The sequence below is a fragment of the Oreochromis aureus genome, linkage group 7, assembly GCF_013358895.1.
Source record: "Oreochromis aureus strain Israel breed Guangdong linkage group 7, ZZ_aureus, whole genome shotgun sequence".
In the NCBI taxonomy this organism is placed as follows: domain Eukaryota; kingdom Metazoa; phylum Chordata; class Actinopteri; order Cichliformes; family Cichlidae; genus Oreochromis; species Oreochromis aureus.
In genome coordinates, this window is record NC_052948.1 from 58584938 (window position 1) to 58602601 (window position 17664).

The 17664-nt window shown below is 39.6% G+C and overlaps 1 protein-coding gene and 1 long non-coding RNA gene across 4 annotated transcripts in view; both read left to right on the plus strand.

The window, feature by feature from the left end:
• Positions 1-1530: 1530 nt before the first annotated feature.
• LOC120440955 lies at positions 1531-8684 on the plus strand. 3 transcript variants are annotated; one of them, XR_005613661.1, is made up of 6 exons: positions 1531-1567; positions 2387-2550; positions 4213-4319; positions 6060-6203; positions 7961-8155; positions 8356-8683. It is a non-coding gene; the product is annotated as an uncharacterized LOC120440955 (long non-coding RNA). The 3 variants fall into 3 exon arrangements; XR_005613660.1 differs by lacking the exon at positions 1531-1567 and adding an exon at positions 2070-2084 and having other exon boundaries at positions 8356-8682; XR_005613662.1 differs by lacking the exon at positions 1531-1567 and adding an exon at positions 2071-2084 and having other exon boundaries at positions 2396-2550; positions 8356-8684.
• A 5227-nt stretch (positions 8685-13911) lies between these two features.
• necab2 (N-terminal EF-hand calcium binding protein 2) overlaps positions 13912-17664 on the plus strand; it is a 157171-nt gene continuing 153418 nt past the window's right edge. The window contains exons 1-3 of the mRNA XM_039614492.1: positions 13912-13944; positions 15607-15713; positions 17456-17599. The gene's annotated coding sequence lies outside the window, so the exon portion shown is untranslated. The remainder of the gene's footprint in view (positions 13945-15606; positions 15714-17455; positions 17600-17664) is intronic.

A 17664-nucleotide genomic window follows, 5' to 3' on the forward strand; every position in this document is an offset into this window, starting at 1 on the left:
AAGCAGAAGCCCAAGAGATGATACTTCGTCTCTTCACTATGGCGTGTTTTTGAAGGTTTGGAAAATCACTTCGTCAATCATTGGGTTGCTTGTTTTCATGAACTGTCCTGGATAAGGCCACCTTTTTGTGGAGTTCATTGTATACCGTCAAGCTGAGTTCTTCGATGTTCTCGAGGGAGATTTCGAAATTGCTGGACAAAATTTGGTTCCAGATCTTTTGGCTCAGCCTCTGTATAATGAAGTCAAATGTTGCTGAATACCAGCTCGTCGTCTCGTTTACTTCACCCATAGCGTGTATTACCAGATCTTTAGTGAAGTTTTCCACAACTTCTCTGTACTCGTCCCTGTTTTTAGATACACTGAGTACTCTTTTTCGGTAATGCTAACAGGTGTTTGGTGAAGACTGGGACAGTAATACTGTCGAGCTGTTCCCTCAGGCTAAAAATCAGATCTCTTTCCTTGCACTTATGTGTTTTGCAAAGGTCCTTTAAAATGGCCTTGTCGACATTTTTCAGGCTTTTTGGAGAGAGATCCAGATGTTTCTCATTAATTTCAGGCCAGAGTTTCTCAAGTAGCCGATCACTGATGCAGTGAGGAGTGAGGCGCTGTGTGAAGATCTTGTACTCAGAGGAGACTTTGTCTGTGGCCTTTGAAATCACTAACTGAATAACGTTGTTGACACACAGCTTTTCCCCCCTCAGAGACTCAGATAGCGGACTGATCTCAGAAAAACTTAGACACTCAGTATCAGGGAGGAATCCCTGGAATATGGGGGTTGCCTCATCTTCCAGTTCTTCACTTTCTATTTCATCCCAGCAGCTTGAGGTGTCTAAAGACATGCATTCTATGTCTGGTTGAGCCTCCAGTCCTGGGAAGTCTGCGCCCACGGACTCAAGACAGAACTCAGTCTGTGTGCAGGCCAGATCTGCATTTTCCGTGGTATCCCAAGTTAATCTCATGTACGTGTTACAAAATTTCACCATGTCTGAGGTGTAAGTGAGTGGTGAAGTCGTGTCAAAGTTTGTATCTATACTTTCCAAACTCTGCATTGGGTTAGGGTTTTCCTCATCGCCATGGTCATCTACAGAGCTTTCATTCAGGATGCTGTCCTTTGCTCCTGAATCATCTGTTTTCTCGGGGAAGTCTGCACCCACGGACTCAAGACAGAGCTCAGTCTGTGTGCAGGCCAGATCTGCATTTTCCATGGTATCCCAAGTTAATCTCATATATGTGTTACAAAATTTCAGCATGTCTGAGGTGTAGGTGAGTGGGGAAGTCATGCTGAAGTTTGTTTCTGTACTTTTCAAACTCTCAACTGGGGAAGAGGAATTCAGTTGATGGGTGGTTGGAGTTAAGGTAGACATGTGTGCTCTTTGCAAACTGAATGTGCTTAAATTACAGTCGCTGTTCTGATGCATTAATGCTCTCTGAACTAAACTGTACTAGAGTGCTTAAGGTCTATTTATGGACTTTAGCCACGCCCACTTTAAAGACCATAAAAGGACTGCTCATAGATCAAAGCCTGACGTCAGACGGTGTTCCTTGTTCAAAGAAAACTCTGGTTAAAGTAAGTGTTAGTGTAACCCTGGTTAACATAGCTGTCAATAAATAAAAGCCTGTTAGTAAAAACAGGCATAAGACATATATTACAGGTGATAAATAGTCAATAAATAGATCATAATGGTTAGAAAATTCATTAAAAACATCAGCAATGATATAATTCATGGTATAGGATTTCATTTGTGTTTAAAAATATGTTAAAATGGTTCAAAAACTAGCGAATTCATGGTGTTTTATGTTAATTCAGGTAAAATGGCTAAAATATGTGTTCAGACTCGAAAGGGCACGCTGCAGCGTGACTCCTGTGATCAGCCACACCCAATCGGGTTGTTCCTTCTTTTTGATGCTGGAGAGGGAGAAATGCAAAAAGTCCTTGCGGAGCTGCTGCCTAAACGAGTGGAAAAAATATTAAAAACCAAGCCAGAAGTCTACATAAAGCAATCTTTGTACTTTGGAGAATATATTTTTGTTTTTCCGAGCTGTCCTTGCCTTGGTGACGCTAGAACGTAACCGAACGGGACTTGGTGAGTTCAGAAATTGTATTTTATTTCATACAAGAAATGTTTCGTTGTATTATATTGCTCATTTCATGCAAATGGAAAGTCAAGGTAGCAGATTTATGCAGTTTTATGTTAAAAAACGGTGGATTGGTGCTTAACCGACACAGGCTGCAGTTCAAAGGCCTTTGACGGTGTTTCAGCGCGCCATGTTGGCGTCACCTCATTTTGGCTAAATGAGCTGGAAAAAACGGACTTTTACTGTTATTTAAGGGCTACCTGTGTGTTATTTTCAAATGTTTATGCACTTTGTTTTGTTGTTATGGTAGGCCATTAAGGTTTGGATCGGGAAATGCCAAGCTAGAATCGGAGTTTGATCCGCTGAGCGAGAAACAAGATGGCGAGCCACCCACGGACCCATTGAACTGTACCGAGCAGGAAAAGGGAAAACCGCCCCCTGCTGGATGTTGAGTTCTTTCGCTAAAAGAAACTGGTAGGACTAATCCATACACCTCTGCAAAAGAACAGTGGACTTTCAAAGCACTGGACAATCATTCAGAGCAATTCCAGGATTTATAGTTAAAGGACACAGAGACAATTTTCTTTTGTTTATTTGTTTGTTTAAGGGATTTGTTCAGCCTTTTGCTGAATTGTTTTCAGTTTTTACATGTTTTTTGTAATTTATTTTGGTCAACCTTACATTTTAATGCTGTAATGGTGTTAATGGAAATGTAAATAATTTTGTTGGGTTAAAACAAAATAAGAACTGGTTGAAATTTAAAGGTGAACCTAGACCAAGATTAAATTAAATCTTGGGCCTAAAGAACTAAAACTTGATTTAAAATAACACAGTGTTAATTCAAATAGATTAAAGGATAAACTTGAACTTAGGACTTGGAATGAATAAAATAACATCCTTTTAAAGCCAAATAAAAGGTTTTGAGATAAATAGGATAAATTAACAGAAATTACTGAACTAAAAAAGGGGAAGAAAATATCTTGTTTTCCTTAAATGTGTGATGTTGAATGTTTTATGTAATTGTGTGTTAACTGTCTATTCTGTCTTCACAAAATAATAAGCCGGCAATTTAAACTTATTTTCTGGTCTGTGGTCTTTATCACACGCTACACTCATTACTACTCTAGTAGTCGAACCTAACTGGTCCTAGTATACTGTAACGACTCCAAAAGTGTTACATTAGCTGTCATATGGCTCATTCATCAATGGAGAATGTGGAGAATTAATTCATTCATTACGGAGAATTGATAGCGATAATATATTCATAAGCACGCCAAGGTGAACAAATACTGACAGGCTTTGAATGCTGCCTGGTTTTAAATGTCGCTAATAAAGTGTCGCACAAACGTCTGGATTTGTTAATGCGGTTAATGATAGGTTGGTTATTGTCCCAGCCTGGCCTGCAGGATAAAATCTCAGTAACAATTTTCAGCTTTCTGCACTTTACTTTAGTATTTATTTTGCTGACTACTTTTTACTTTTACTCCCTACATTTTAACACAAATGTCTGCACTTACTACTCGTTACATTTTCAAAACAGGCTCGTTACTTTCAGTGTTGCCAACTCCTCAGTAAGGAAATTCGTTATTGGCTGTCCTAAAAGTAGCTAGAAGTCGCAAAATGACGTCATCGCCTAATTTGCTTAATTGGTCATGCATATGTAATTGTAACCAACGTTGTAGGAGAGAGAAATAACATCGTGGAAGAGACATAAAGTGAATAAAAAACACCCTGAATGCATTTAGAATACATTTCGAACTACAAATAAAAATTTTTATAGCAATATTAGTTTTTTAATGTCATAATGCCAACCCGCCTCCCTTATCTGGGTTGGGGACCGGCAAAAGTGACCCGAAATAGGCCCTCTGGCAGAGTTATTTTATTTTACTTTTTGTCTTTAAGTTTTTTCTTTTTTTTTCTTTTTTTTAATGTCTTTTTAAGTAATTTTAAACCACACAAGAGAAACGGTCAAAGAAGAACATTTTTAACCATAACGTTGTTAACAAACTACATTAGCAATCTAAATGGACCAAAAACAGTCAGTAGAATAAACAGTGACAATGTGGAAAAACTGATGGGAACTAGTCTGGTCCTAATTCAGGCTCATTGTTTTTTGTTTGTTTGTTTGTTTTCCAGACATCCCTGCGCAAATATTGTCTGTACTGGCTCACAGAAAGAGTGGGTCATCCTCATTTTCATCAAGATTCTCCATGCCAGGTTCAGCAACTGTAGCACTTGAATGAGTAAGCAGCTGATGTGCCAAAAAGCTGCAAAACATTATCAGGCAGCCGGTGCTCATAGCAAGCTTCACCAGATAGCTTCAGTCCATATCAGATCTACAGGATGGAGTTGAGGCTCTGCAAGGGCATAGGATTTCTAAGTTTGCTTTTTACCACACTCATCTGGCTGAATACTTGCTCAACTTCAGCATTTGAGTGTGGCAAGGACAACACAGACACAGCAGCCATGGCAAGTTCTTGAAACGGGTTGATATTAGCTGCATCCCTGTACTTCCAAATCTCACTCCAAAGGCCCATTGTATTTTTTTTTTTTTTTTTTTTTTGTCTCTTTCCATTTACTTAGATGGATGGTACACCATTGGTGGACATTCTTATCTTTCACTTTAGGGGAGAAGCCACGAAGTTCAGTCATTTTTGCTATTTCTCCAGGGCTCATGTTGTGCTTTAGAGTTTTCTCCCACCACACTGAAAACTTACATGTACTGCAATGCTTCAGTGTTGTCCAGCAGTCTCACCCTCAACTCAACAGTGAGGGATATGTTAAAGGCTACATACCACTTCCTGACATTTTTATAATCCTCAGGCACAAGGTGCAACTCGACTGCTTTCAAGTCAAAAAGGTAACCAAGGTATGTCTGTGAAGATTCTCAGTCATCCAGGTCATCGTAGTCAAAGGAGTTTGCAAAGAAAAGCGTCTGGACTTCTTTAAGTTGCTTGAAGACGTTTCACCTCTCATCCGAGAAGCTTATTCAGTTCTAAGGTCAAATGGCCGAGAGTCCCAGATTTAAACCCAGTGGGAGTATCCCCCCAAGGAGGGACAAAGGACCACCTTGGGTGGCCACCTCCACAGGACAAGACTCAGCAGTCCATCTGCATCTTAAGGATAAAGGTCACTCTTTCGAGGATGCCAATGTTCACATTTTGGACAGAGAGGACAGATGGTTTGAAAGAGGAGTGAAAGAGGCCATCTATGTCCACTGTGAGCGACCATCTTTGAACAGAGGCGGTGGTTTACGACACCAACTGTCTGCCATCTATAATCCAGTTTTGAGTTCCCTCCCCAGACGCCTTAACGCCCACTCACATCCTGGGCCATCTGACCTCAGGAATTCACATGACAAGGTGGGGCCAGGTTTCACATGAGCTCACCCGAAACCCTGGCTGATTAGGTCCCACACCCGCTTTCACACCTTGGCGCATGTGATTAGAGGATCACCAGGGGGTCCTTTGTCCCTCCTTGGGGGGATACTCCCACTGGGTTTAAATCTGGGACTCTCGGCCATTTGACCTTAGAACTGAAGAAGCTTCTCGGATGAGAGGTGAAACGTCTTCAAGCAACTTAAAGAAGTCCAGACGCTTTTCTTCGCAAACTCCTTTGACTAACCAAGGTATGGTTTGGAACTGAGCTTTAAAGTAGTGTTTTCCCTCAAAAGCCTTGATGGCGGGCTGCACCTCTCCCAGCACAAAGCTTATTGGACCTGTTTTCTTTAGGTGATTAAACCCAACACTGGGAGAGGAGGAGAAACTGTAAGCATTACAAATATCAAGGTTTCAGCCCAATATGCTTTCATCAGGTGAAGACTTGATTCTTACTGTTATCTCTGATATATTTTTAGAAGTACAGAAACAATATTAAATAATCACGTTTAGAACTGAATTTATCAAATTGCATTTCTTGCTACCTTGCTGACTTCTTATTTTGTTTATAATATGCAGCGGATATTTTTTGTGTTCTCTCTTTAGATACAAGATCCCGCCTACATGTGACAGCAACTTTGGTCCACTGATCTACGGTACCAAGAAAACCCAAAGCTTCATCTTGGAAAACCATGGAGACTTCAAGACTTCTTTCACCATCACAGACCCTACACTCTTAAGCAGGACAGGGTAAGAAATCAGAAGACAAACAAAAAATAAACAGACACACATGCACAAGTACTCTCAGAAACGCCAAATTATTGTAATAAATCAAGGTACCTCTGTACTGTTACCTGTGTGTTGGTGGTTGTTGTTTGTCTGTACTCAGCTGATTCACAGGACTTAGCAGTTATATTTCTATGAACCAGAGTAGGTGCAGCATCTTGTCTAAGGTCAGCTGAAATGGTTGAACACAGTTATTTTGGAGTTGACCTTATTAAATATGAGTTTGTAGAAATTTAACATTTTGGAAGGAGCAGTTGCATGTTCAGGGCTGGGACATGGGGTCGCCCAAACTGTGTGGAAATGTGACTGTTTAAACTCCATGTTGCTTATTTTATATTTTAGGTTACTTATTAGTTTTGATGTTAATATATGTACTAATGTAGATTGGTAACAATAGGCTGTGTTATTACTAATCTTCATACTGTTTTTATTATAGATATAGATATATACTGCCCAGGAGTGTATAGTAATTAAATCGTTCTTTTAGCTGGCATTAAGTAGAATTCATTTTTTTTCATACAAACATTTGTTTATTAATTTTTTTTTCTCCTGTCAAAAAGGTTTGTCTGATAATATATTGGCTGGGCTTTCAAAATCGTGTATTCCCGAGATTTGATGAGTTAGTTAATTATGAAGAGATATTTTGACCCACTACTAACTCTGAAATGCCTCGCCTGTTGTCCGTGAAAAGAAGTTTATAGTGCTGAAGCAGTATAGTTTTCATAATGTTAATGATTAAGTGTTAATGTAATCCTAATAATTTGGGTTTTTTTGTTTTGGGTTTTTTTGTCCTTATTTTCTGGTCTAAGAGGTCCACATGACACAATACCAGGAGCGAACCTTTCAGGGAGGTCTAGTGGTGCCAAAGCGCCACAAGAGTCTTTCCAGAATTATCTACAGTTGAGAAACTGTTGGTGAATTTTACAGCAGTGATGGAGGATAACAGGTTATCCTGTATATTTGTTTTTCGGCTATAAATGCACTGTTCGTCATTTTGAGATTATTCAACCTTGTGTAATTAAATCATGAATAATCATAAAACAATCCTGATTTTTTGTGTTTTAATTGATCAAACTCATTTGAGCTTTTGCACAAGAGTTTCAGAAACACTGTTTCACAGCATCAGACACAGGTCTTTATTTAATCCCACGCTTGTTACAGCAGAACAAGGGACAAAAAGAAAAAGTGATTTTGAGATATATTAGAAAAAAACAATAACTGTAATTACAGAAACTGAGCCACGATTAATATCATTGGTTTCAACCCCATAGTTCCTGTTAATGACTATCAAATCAAAGTGTGCGCTTTGAAAAGGTCTGTTAATCTGATTACAAAAATATTTATATATTATAGTTTTCTAATTGTTTTGTAAAATATTTAAAGTATAAATATTTAAACACCAAAACTGTCTTTGATGTTTTCTTGTTCTCTTTTTTTCCACCAAGCAAACAGTCCATCCACTGATTGTGCTGTTTGACATTAAATTATATTAATTTTGTTATTTTTGTTCTCATTGAAAGCTTCCCCAGTGTCTCACTAAAAAAAATATGCAAATAGCTTCTGACTATACAGTGCTCATTTTTCAAGGAACCACGGTTACCCTGGTATCCAAACATTTTCCAGGACTCTCCTCTCCTCACCTCGCCATTCTTTGTCTTTCTTCCGTGTGTGTGTGTGTGTGTGTGTCTGCGTGTGTGTGTGTGTGTGTGTGTTCATTCTAGACTCACCTCAGGCTGGGTGTATTCTCATTGTCTCCCTGCACTGGAAGCCTACAGCCAGGGTGGTGACAGTGGACTGTGCAGCTGAACAGCTAGGCAGCTATAACCAGGATTTGCTCATTGACACCACTGGGCGTGACCCCTCAGACCATCCTGATGGCATACTCTACAGACTGCTGGCTCAAGTATGCAAGCCAGGTTAGAACTGTATGATTCTCAATTGATTGTTGAACTTGACCAGAGTCAGTTCTATGCTTACTGCAGGCGGATTTAAAGGGCTCTAGATCAAAAGTAAAAGTGAATGACAATGGTGTTTATCATTGAATTTAAGCTCATTGCTCTTTGACTGCTGTTGCTTTAACGGATAATTTATCTCTGTTTTCTCTTTTTGTTTCCAGGCATAGTGTTAGACATGGCCTCCATTTTTGAGGAACACCATCTGTGCCCCAGCAGTAGCCAGCTTTCATCTGAGCAGTTTTGCAATGCTGAATGCATCTTTGTACAGGATGAAAACAAATTTATCTTCAACAATATTCAAACCAGCCAAGCTCGCTTCAAACCCGCCAACAGCAGCAAGTTCCCCTGTGTGCTCATCTTAGCCATCAAAAGTGTTGGGCCCAAGGTGAGGCATTTAAAGTCTCATGGATAAATGTATACAGGACTATCTCTCATTGTGATACAGTATAAAGAAATGTGATCAAATCATCTAAAATATAATGTATTTTTTAGTTAATTGGACAAATCGAGGTGTTTGATATGCCTACAACAACACTGAGCTTTCCCAGCCAGTGGTACACCTTTGTTTGTTGTTACCTTCACACCTCAAACAATGCAGTTATACAGTGCTGTGTTTGAGGCCCAAGTGGAGGAAAGTAGCAGGTAAACAATTATGTGACTGCTACTGTGGTGTTGTCTTTACTCTTCCTATGGATAGTCACCTCTCTTGGCACTCTCTTACTTAGTAGTAGCACCTCTTCTTTGCTCCTGCTGACTTCTGCCACCATGCTTTCCTTACTCTGCTGCATTCAGAATGACACCCACTATTAGGAACAAGGTGCTTCAGTTTGACCTTCTGGGATAAGGCACTCTTCCCAGTGTTTGTCTTGATACGGCCAGCTCTTGAGGAACACTGAAGGAAGCCCAGTGCTGTACTTCAGGCGGGTACTTGTTGGGTGTAGACATACACTGTCTCTGGTGCTGTTAAATAATGGAAATGTGCCAGGTGAGGTGAGATGGGATACTTTGCTCAGTTCTTACAAATTTTTATCTGTTTACTTGCTTTAAATACAAGAAAGCCAAGATATAAATAAATGAAATCTTTACAACGCACTCATGAGCGTAACACACAGGCTTGGTAGAATTTTGTGAATAAATGTACTTTCTGAAATTGTGTGTTGGTCCAGATTGACATGCTGGATAAACATGGTGTGTTCTAGAGCTGGGCGATATGACCCAAAATTCATATCTCGATATTTTTTAGCTGGATGGCGATATAAGATATATATATCTCGATATCTTTTTAAAGCCATAAAGTAAGAACAAAAGAGAGTTCTTAGTCAAAGCTGTGTCCCAGATGTCACACAGGCAATTTTATTAACATACAGCATAGATGTACATGAAAAAACTACTCAAAAATAAATTATGAGCATTTATTAAAGAATGATGCTCTATAAATAAAAGAAAACTATGTTGTTTTGTGCATAACAAAGAGCTCACAATTGTGCAGTCAAATGTAAACTAAAAGACGCTGAGCATAATAACAGACAGATTTCACAGCTGCTCTGTTCCCAACTTCTACTGCGTGACTGACAGCCTGGAGTTTGAAATCCGCTTCGTAACCATGTCTCTGAACAGGTGCTATTTATGGTTCTTATACACACAAAATACGGTAATATTACGTTGAAGCACAGTACGTATTACTCCGCGAGGCTCCTCGGTAGCCGTAATGCTCGACAATCCATCAAGCGGTGCAGCTCCGTAGCTTACCAAAGGCGAACTAAAACATTTTTGACAGATTGCTGAGCTCTGTGTATCACATAAAATCGGTTCGCGGTCATCAAGCACAACCAGAATTCATACAAAAGGCACGCAGTCAACTTTTGAGAAAATGAAAGGATTTCAGGCCGTGCATGGCGTTAGCGTGGCTAGCTCGTTAGCGTGGTTAGCTCGTTAACACGTTGACGCCATCCAGGCCCACGCACGGGGCGATGCGCAGTAACTCATTAACGGAGATTTGCCGTGTCCATCTTGTCGCTGCCTGCAGGTGAAGCGATGGAGGAGGAGGGGGAGTTGTGTTCAGTGAAGGAGAGGCGAGGTCGAGTAACGTTGCGTAAAGACAAAAGTGGACGAAAGAGAGGCAAACTTGCGGCTCCGCAACTATAATTATGTAACATAGACTATATCGATATAAAGGATATTGTCACATCTTATATCTCGTATAAAAATATATCGATATTTTTAAAAAACTCGATATATCGCCCAGCTCTACCGTGGGATAATAAAAGTTTATTCTATTCTAATCTTTTCTATTCTATTCTAACTTCAGAATCTGGGCCTGCAACACCTCATCTACTTTTCCACCTGATACAACAAACAACTGTGCGGACAGAAGCAGTGTAGATGATTCTAAGGCTCCCTCAATAACTGCAAACAAACACATTGCCCATTGACTGTTACATTATCTCAAAATATTTCTTTATCTTTTGACTTTTAACTTCTCAAATGACTTTTTCTAAAAACTTCTTTAGTGCTGTTTTAGTGTATTTATATTCTCAATTAAGTGGTAGTTTTAGCATCTTTGTTTTGTTGTAATGAAAATTAATTAACCACCTAACCTGAAACACTGATTATACTTTGCTAAATTTTGCACACGCATACAGAATGACATTACTATGACATGCACTTTAAATTAGTCTGCAGGATGATGCTATGATACATTATATTGACACACACCATTCTAATCTGATATTCCATTCTCAGCAAATTCACAGAAAGTGAAACAAAACACAAATTTCTTTTTATTTCATTTTTATTTATTTGTTTTTAAAAAATTTTTTTTTGATGTGGCACTGTTTCTTAACTTAAAATGTCCTGTTGTAATTAGACATTTTAAGTTAAGAAAGAGTGCCAAACCCTGTCACTTCCCTCAAAGTGCTTTATATTGTAAGGTCATGACCTTGCAATAATGCACAGAAAATCCAACCCCAATGAGCAAGCACTTTGGCGACAGTGGAAGGAAAAACCCCTTTAAAAGGGGAAACCTCCAGCAGAACCAGGCTCAGGGATGGGGTGGCCATCTGCCGCTGCCAGTTGGAGATGAGGGAAGGGAGACAGGAGAAAAAGAGTGGTCATTTTTAACCACTCTTGGTTTTTGAAACTAAATTTAGATTGCCCAATTTAATTGAATATTTTAACCTAGTTTAAGAGTTTTGCCACAAAATCACAAGCAGAAGCCCAAGAGATGATACTTCGTCTCTTCACTATGGCGTGTTTTTTGAAGGTTTGGAAAATCACTTCGTCAATCATTGGGTTGCTTGTTTTCATGAACTGTCCTGGATAAGGCCACCTTTGTGGAGTTCATTGTATACCGTCAAGCTGAGTTCTTCGATGTTCTCGAGGAGATTTGAAATTGCTGGACAAAATTTGGTTCCAGATCTTTTGGCTCAGCCTCTGTATAATGAAGTCAAATGTTGCTGAATACCAGCTCGTTGTCTCGTTTACTTCACCCATAGCGTGTATTACCAGATCTTTAGTGAAGTTTTCCACAACTTCTCTGTACTCGTCCCTGTTTTTAGATACACTGAGTACTCTTTTCGGTAATGCTAACAGGTGTTTGGTGAAGACTGGGACAGTAATACTGTCGAGCTGTTCCCTCAGGCTAAAAATCAGATCTCTTTCCTTGCACTTATGTGTTTTGCAAAGGTCCTTTAAAATGGCCTTGTCGACATTTTTCAGGCTTTTGGAGAGAGATCCAGATGTTTCTCATTAATTTCAGGCCAGAGTTTCTCAAGTAGCCGATCACTGATGCAGTGAGGAGTGAGGCGCTGTGTGAAGATCTTGTACTCAGAGGAGACTTTGTCTGTGGCCTTTGAAATCACTAACTGAATAACGTTGTTGACACACAGCTTTTCCCCCCTCAGAGACTCAGATAGCGGACTGATCTCAGAAAAACTTAGACACTCAGTATCAGGGAGGAATCCCTGGAATATGGGGTTGCCTCATCTTCCAGTTCTTCACTTTCTATTTCATCCCAGCAGCTTGAGGTGTCTAAAGACATGCATTCTATGTCTGGTTGAGCCTCCAGTCCTGGGAAGTCTGCGCCCACGGACTCAAGACAGAACTCAGTCTGTGTGCAGGCCAGATCTGCATTTTCCGTGGTATCCCAAGTTAATCTCATGTACGTGTTACAAAATTTCACCATGTCTGAGGTGTAAGTGAGTGGTGAAGTCGTGTCAAAGTTTGTATCTATACTTTCCAAACTCTGCATTGGGTTAGGGTTTTCCTCATCGCCATGGTCATCTACAGAGCTTTCATTCAGGATGCTGTCCTTTGCTCCTGAATCATCTGTTTTCTCGGGGAAGTCTGCACCCACGGACTCGAGACAGAGCTCAGTCTGTGTGCAGGCCAGATCTGCATTTTCCATGGTATCCCAAGTTAATCTCATATATGTGTTACAAAATTTCAGCATGTCTGAGGTGTAGGTGAGTGGGGAAGTCATGCTGAAGTTTGTTTCTGTACTTTTCAAACTCTCAATTGGGGAAGAGGAATTCAGTTGATGGGTGGTTGGAGTTAAGGCAGACATGTGTGCTCTTTGCAAACTGAATGTGCTTAAATTACAGTCGCTGTTCTGATGCATTAATGCTCTCTGAACTAAACTGTACTAGAGTGCTTAAGGTCTATTTATGGACTTTAGCCACGCCCACTTTAAAGACCATAAAAGGACTGCTCATAGATCAAAGCCTGACGTCAGACGGTGTTCCTTGTTCGAAGAAAACTCTGGTTAAAGTAAGTGTTAGTGTAACCCTGGTTAACATAGCTGTCAATAAATAAAAGCCTGTTAGTAAAAACAGGCATAAGAAATATATTACAGGTGATAAATAGTCAATAAATAGATCATAATGGTTAGAAAATTCATTAAAAACATCAGCAATGATATAATTCATGGTATAGGATTTCATTTGTGTTTAAAAATATGTTAAAATGGTTCAAAAACTAGCGAATTCATGGTGTTTTATGTTAATTCAGGTAAAATGGCTAAAATATGTGTTCAGACTCGAAAGGGCACGCTGCAGCGTGACTCCTGTGATCAGCCACACCCAATCGGGTTGTTCCTTCTTTTTGATGCTGGAGAGGGAGAAATGCAAATAGTCCTTGCGGAGCTGCTGCCTAAACGAGTGAAAAAAATATTAAAAACCAAGCCAGAAGTCTACATAAAGCAATCTTTGTACTTTGGAGAATATATTTTTGTTTTTCCGAGCTGTCCTTGCCTTGGTGACGTTGTGAACGTAACCGAACGGGACTTGGTGAGTTCAGAAATTGTATTTTATTTCATACAAGAAATGTTTTGTTGTATTATATTGCTCATTTCATGCAAATGGAAAGTCAAGGTAGCAGATTTATGCAGTTTTATGTTAAAAAACGGTGGATTGGTGCTTAACCGACACAGGCTGCAGTTCAAAGGCCTTTGACGGTGTTTCAGCGCGCCATGTTGGCGTCACCTCATTTTGGCTAAATGAGCTGGAAAAAACGGACTTTTACTGTTATTTAAGGGCTACCTGTGTGTTATTTTCAAATGTTTATGCACTTTGTTTTGTTGTTATGGTAGGCCATTAAGGTTTGGATCGGGAAATGCCAAGCTAGAATCGGAGTTTGATCCGCTGAGCGAGAAACAAGATGGCGAGCCACCCACGGACCCATTGAACTGTACCGAGCAGGAAAAGGGAAAACCGCCCCTGCTGGATGTTGAGTTCTTTCGCTAAAAGAAACTGGTAGGACTAATCCATACACCTCTGCAAAAGAACAGTGGACTTTCAAAGCACTGGACAATCATTCAGAGCAATTCCAGGATTTATAGTTAAAGGACACAGAGACAATTTTCTTTTGTTTATTTGTTTGTTTAAGGGATTTGTTCAGCCTTTTGCTGAATTGTTTTCAGTTTTTACATGTTTTTTTGTAATTTATTTTGGTCAACCTTACATTTTAATGCTGTAATGGTGTTAATGGAAATGTAAATAATTTTGTTGGGTTAAAACAAAATAAGAACTGGTTGAAATTTAAAGGTGAACCTAGACCAAGATTAAATTAAATCTTGGGCCTAAAGAACTAAAACTTGATTTAAAATAACACAGTGTTAATTCAAATAGATTAAAGGATAAACTTGAACTTAGGATTTGGAATAAATAAAATAACATCCTTTTAAAGCCAAATAAAAGGTTTTGAGATAAATAGGATAAATTAACAGAAATTACTGAACTAAAAAAGGGGAAGAAAATATCTTGTTTTCCTTAAATGTGTGATGTTGAATGTTTTATGTAATTGTGTGTTAACTGTCTATTCTGTCTTCACAAAATAATAAGCCGGCAATTTAAACTTATTTTCTGGTCTGTGGTCTTTATCACACGCCTACACTCATTACTACTCTAGTAGTCGAACCTAACTGGTCCTAGTATACTGTAACGACTCCAAAAGTGTTACATTAGCTGTCATATGGCTCATTCATCAATGGAGAATGTGGAGAATTAATTCATTCATTACGGAGAATTGATAGCGATAATATATTCATAAGCACGCCAAGGTGAACAAATACTGACAGGCTTTGAATGCTGCCTGGTTTTAAATGTCGCTAATAAAGTGTCGTACAAACGTCTGGATTTGTTAATGCGGTTAATGATAGGTTGGTTATTGTCCCAGCCTGGCCTGCAGGATAAAATCTCAGTAACAATTTTCAGCTTTCTGCACTTTACTTTAGTATTTATTTTGCTGACTACTTTTACTTTTACTCCCTACATTTTAACACAAATGTCTGCACTTACTACTCGTTACATTTTCAAAACAGGCTCGTTACTTTCAGTGTTGCCAACTCCTCAGTAAGGAAATTCGTTATTGGCTGTCCTAAAAGTAGCTAGAAGTCACAAAATGACGTCATCGCCTAATTTGCTTAATTGGTCATGCATATGTAATTGTAACCAACGTTGTAGGAGAGAGAAATAACATCGTGGAAGAGACATAAAGTGAATAAAAACACCCTGAATGCATTTAGAATACATTTCGAACTACAAATAAAAATTTTATAGCAATATTAGTTTTTAATGTCATAATGCCAACCCGCCTCCCTTATCTGGGTTGGGGACCGGCAAAAGTGACCCGAAATAGGCCCTCTGGCAGAGTTATTTTATTTTACTTTTTGTCTTTAAGTTTTTTCTTTTTTTTTCTTTTTTTTTTAATGTCTTTTTAAGTAATTTTAAACCACACAAGAGAAACGGTCAAAGAAGAACATTTTTAACCATAATGTTGTTAACAAACTACATTAGCAATCTAAATGGACCAAAAACAGTCAGTAGAATAAACAGTGACAATGTGGAAAAACTGATGGGAACTAGTCTGGTCCTAATTCAGACTCATTGTTTTTTGTTTGTTTGTTTGTTTTCCAGACATCCCTGCGCAAATATTGTCTGTACTGGCTCACAGAAAGAGTGGGTCATCCTCATTTTCGTCAAGATTCTCCATGCCAGGTTCAGCAACTGTAGCACTTGAATGAGTAAGCAGCTGATGTGCCAAAAAGCTGCAAAACATTATCAGGCAGCCGGTGCTCATAGCAAGCTTCACCAGATAGCTTCAGTCCATATCAGATCTACAGGATGGAGTTGAGGCTCTGCAAGGGCATAGGATTTCTAAGTTTGCTTTTTACCACACTCATCTGGCTGAATACTTGCTCAACTTCAGCATTTGAGTGTGGCAAGGACAACACAGACACAGCAGCCATGGCAAGTTCTTGAAACGGGTTGATATTAGCTGCATCCCTGTACTTCCAAATCTCACCCAAAGGCCCATTGTATTTTTTTTTTTTTTTTTTTTTTTTTTTTTTTTTTTGTCTCTTTCCATTTACTTAGATGGATGGTACACCATTGGTGGACATTCTTATCTTTCACTTTAGGGAGAAGCCACGAAGTTCAGTCATTTTGCTATTTCTCCAGGGCTCATGTTGTGCTTTAGAGTTTTTCCCACACACTGAAAACTTACATGTACTGCAATGCTTCAATGTTGTCCAGCAGTCTCACCCTCAACTCAACAGTGAGGGATATGTTAAAGGCTACATACCACTTCCTGACATTTTATAATCCTCAGGCACAAGGTGCAACTCGACTGCTTTCAAGTCAAAAAGGTAACCAAGGTATGTCTGTGAAGATTCTCAGTCATCCAGGTCATCGTAGTCAAAGGAGTTTGCAAAGAAAAGCGTCTGGACTTCTTTAAGTTGCTTGAAGACGTTTCACCTCTCATCCGAGAAGCTTCTTCAGTTCTAAGGTCAAATGGCCGAGAGTCCCAGATTTAAACCCAGTGGGAGTATCCCCCCAAGGAGGGACAAAGGACCACCTTGGGTGGCCACCTCCACAGGACAAGACTCAGCAGTCCATCTGCATCTTAAGGATAAAGGTCACTCTTTCGAGGATGCCAATGTTCACATTTTGGACAGAGAGGACAGATGGTTTGAAAGAGGAGTGAAAGAGGCCATCTATGTCCACTGTGAGCGACCATCTTTGAACAGAGGCGGTGGTTTACGACACCAACTGTCTGCCATCTATAATCCAGTTTTGAGTTCCCTCCCAGACGCCTTAACGCCCACTCACATCCTGGGCCATCTGACCTCAGGAATTCACATGACAAGGTGGGGCCAGGTTTCACATGAGCTCACCCGAAACCCTGGCTGATTAGGTCCCACACCCGCTTTCACACCTTGGCGCATGTGATTAGAGGATCACCAGGGGTCCTTTGTCCCTCCTTGGGGATACTCCCACTGGGTTTAAATCTGGGACTCTCGGCCATTTGACCTTAGAACTGAAGAAGCTTCTCGGATGAGAGGTGAAACGTCTTCAAGCAACTTAAAGAAGTCCAGACGCTTTTCTTCATAAACTCCTTTGACTAACCAAGGTATGGTTTGGAACTGAGCTTTAAAGTAGTGTTTTCCCTCAAAAGCCTTGATGGCGGGCTGCACCTCTCCCAGCACAAAGCTTATTGGACCTGTTTTCTTTAGGTGATTAAACCCAACACTGGGAGAGGAGGAGAAACTGTAAGCATTACAAATATCAAGGTTTCAGCCCAATATGCTTTCATCAGGTGAAGACTTGATTCTTACTGTTATCTCTGATATATTTTTAGAAGTACAGAAACAATATTAAATAATCACGTTTAGAACTGAATTTATCAAATTGCATTTCTTGCTACCTTGCTGACTTCTTATTTTGTTTATAATATGCAGCGGATATTTTTGTGTTCTCTCTTTAGATACAAGATCCCGCCTACATGTGACAGCAACTTTGGTCCACTGATCTACGGTACCAAGAAAACCCAAAGCTTCATCTTGGAAAACCATGGAGACTTCAAGACTTCTTTCACCATCACAGACCCTACACTCTTAAGCAGGACAGGGTAAGAAATCAGAAGACAAACAAAAAATAAACAGACACACATGCACGAGTACTCTCAGAAACGCC